The sequence below is a fragment of the Vidua chalybeata genome, chromosome 8 (assembly GCF_026979565.1).
Source record: "Vidua chalybeata isolate OUT-0048 chromosome 8, bVidCha1 merged haplotype, whole genome shotgun sequence".
Lineage (NCBI taxonomy): Eukaryota > Metazoa > Chordata > Aves > Passeriformes > Viduidae > Vidua > Vidua chalybeata.
The window spans coordinates 19951381-19954354 of record NC_071537.1 but is presented as its reverse complement, the minus strand read 5'-3'; positions in this window follow the sequence as shown (position 1 = coordinate 19954354).

Below are 2974 nucleotides of genomic sequence, written 5' to 3'. Positions count from 1 at the left end.
AGTAAAATGAGAAGCCAGCTCTTCCAAGAGGGCTCTTTGTAATGGTGTGCTTTGAAAATATTACTTTAAATATCCCTGAAACAGATGTAGAGCCTTTGCTGAAAAGTCAGACTCTAGCTTGGTGTCTCCCTGGCAGCCAAGCTCACCTGAAATCTGCTCTGCAGCCTTTTACAGCTCTTACGAGCCCTTCCCTGGTTTCCTGCTGCCTCCTCAACCTGCACAACGCAGATTATCAGGGCAAGGGTAAGGCTGGTCCCTGCTGATTTTGACAGACTAGAACTTGATTGATTCAGTTTGCAAACTTGGAACAATACTTTGTTGTGTCTTTGACTGTTGTTTTACATTGAAATTATCTTGGGAGCAAGCAAATTGCACTACTAGACTTTAATTTGCCAAGTTTCAAAGTTGGGTCATCTGGAGGCCAGGGGTTTTGGTGGGGTTTTGTTTTGTTTTGTTTATTTTTGTTTTTGTTTCTTTTTGTTTTTTTAAGAGCACTACCAAGAACTCTGGGGAAGGTACCAGCCGAAGTTCTCTTTATACAAAACCACAAAAAATACACATGTCCATTATTTTTACTTGGCATGGAAACTTACATGTCAGTTCAATTGTATTGACTTTCAAAAAGAATAGCTGTGCAGTGGCTGTTCTGGTGTACCACAGTTTGGTGACATCTGTCCTCCCTGGGATGGAACACCGCAAAGTCATGAAATCTGTCACAAACCTCCTGTTATTTCAGGATACGGAAATATCTCCCAAGTGCTGGATATAGACTATGGATTCATCATGAGCCAACCTGGAAATTTCAGTCTGAGCAGCAATCTTAAATTAGTAAGTGCAGGGAAGTCTGCAGTAAAACAACAGACTGTCTCCAGTCATCCCACACTAAACAAGCATACAAACAAAAGTAGAATTTTATAGATAAAAGCACAAATAGCACTGCTAAGATAAAAATCACAAAGGTCCCAACCCCTGAAAGTTCTTGGTAGTATTTAATTTTTTACAGTGGGCTTAGATCCGATCTGAACAGAGGGAATATGAACATAATACTGGCATTTTCCATCTAGACATAGAAGAGCCCTGCTGTGGGGCTGGTTTGGAAGGGAAGAAATGTCTCTTCACGACAAACTTGCTTTAGTTACACTGGGAAGCCATAGTCACTTACTGCTCATATAAACAGTTTAATACAGACTCGCAACTTTAATGTTCAGGCAGCTTTGAAAAAGGGAAAAAGGTTTTGTTTTTTTTTTTTTTCCCTTTTCTCAGCTAGGGAAATGAAAAGCAAAGAACACTGAACCAATGTGCTGAGGAGGGAGAGCATCTCAGTGTTGGTGCCATATCTGAGCTCCTGTGCCCATTCTGTCACATGAAGAGGCGCCAGATGTGGGGACCCACAGCAGCAGTCACCTGGTGCTGCACAGTCATACACAGACTGTGGTGTAAGATCCACAGTCACATTACCAACCTCAGTTCACAAACAGTGGAGCCACAGATATCCTCCGGGATGTCCAGAGGAAATACACACCCCAGAACTGGATATCAGAGTTGTACACAAATGGAAGAGCATTGATTTGGCTTCAGCAAGAGATTTTTTTAATAACAGGCTTTCAGAAACACATGCTATTTGTAAAGTCCTGAGGTCATCCAGACAGGTCCTTGACTACTGAACCTATCTGCTCATCAAGGACAGTTGTTTTCAATATTTTTCAGCCTGGGAAGCCCCTGTACACTTTACCAGTGGAGGTCAGGTCTCATGCAGTATATTTAAATTTGCTAACAGTCAGCCTGCTTTCCTCAATTACTCCTCCCCAGTACTGGAGCAGCCAGATCCACAGGAACCGACAACCACTGCTCAAGGCCAAGCTTACAGTTATCTTTTTTTAGTGTGATCCCGTGTGGCAACTCTTAGTGCTTCTGTTGAATTCTGGAACAAGTGAGCTCCATCATTTCACTGAATGGGGGAAATCCAGGCTCACATACTGCATGTCAACAATCCCCTGTTCCCATTTCTTTTTGAAGGTGTACAACAATGTATACCCCCTCCAAGCAAGAAACAGTAAATTTTGTAATCAAACCGTGAAAGTGCAATTATGAGTGCAATTAAGAAGAAATATAGCTCTATTGAAATTGGTGGGGGTTTTATTATTAACTGAAGTTTCCTCCCTGTGATTTGGGTGGATAGTTATCCTGTTCAAGCAAAGAAGCCATTATTTAATCAAAATGACATTTATAATGCAGTATTACTATCACATTCAAACATTCAGGACATGTTATACAGGAAAAATATTTAATTCTACTGGTGAGTGCACATATATTCAGGGGAAAAGCAATGCAAATTGTCCAGGATCTCATTAAGTGCTATTTGTACTTAAACTCTGGTGATGTGTTAGCAAGTCACATCTAACTCTTCTGTTCTACTCCACTGAAATGGATTATCCTAAAATGAGAGTGAGCATTTCCAAACTAAAGCAACTGCAACATTTACAGCGATGCAACGATTGCCAAACCCTCAGCCCCGTTAATTGCAAGATTTAAGCAGCACTTTCACAGCTACTGGGATTTTCCAGGCATTAAAAGCAAAGGAGCAAAAAGGCTGAGGGATGTTCTGCATACCCCATCTCTGGGCCAGGATACAGTGCTGGCACATGCCTGGCAGACCCTACCCAGCCTGGCTTCTTCCCAGCAACAGACCAAGCGAGGGTGGAGGGTACTCATTTTTCTGCATTGGGCAGATTCATAATAGGGATAGAAAACCAGGTCAAACCCAGGCCTGGCTGGAGCTTTGCAGGCCTGTTAACACCTCAGAGAGTGAAAAGGGAGGCCCAGGTCAACAGCAGCACTCTTTTGAGTTCCTCCTCATCACCTTTTCACACAATTTCATGATGAAAAACTCCTCGATCCTTCCCTCATATCTTCTTTTTTGTCACGGTCCCTTGGATTACCATCTAGTTTTACAAGTCTCCTCATGACAAAGCAG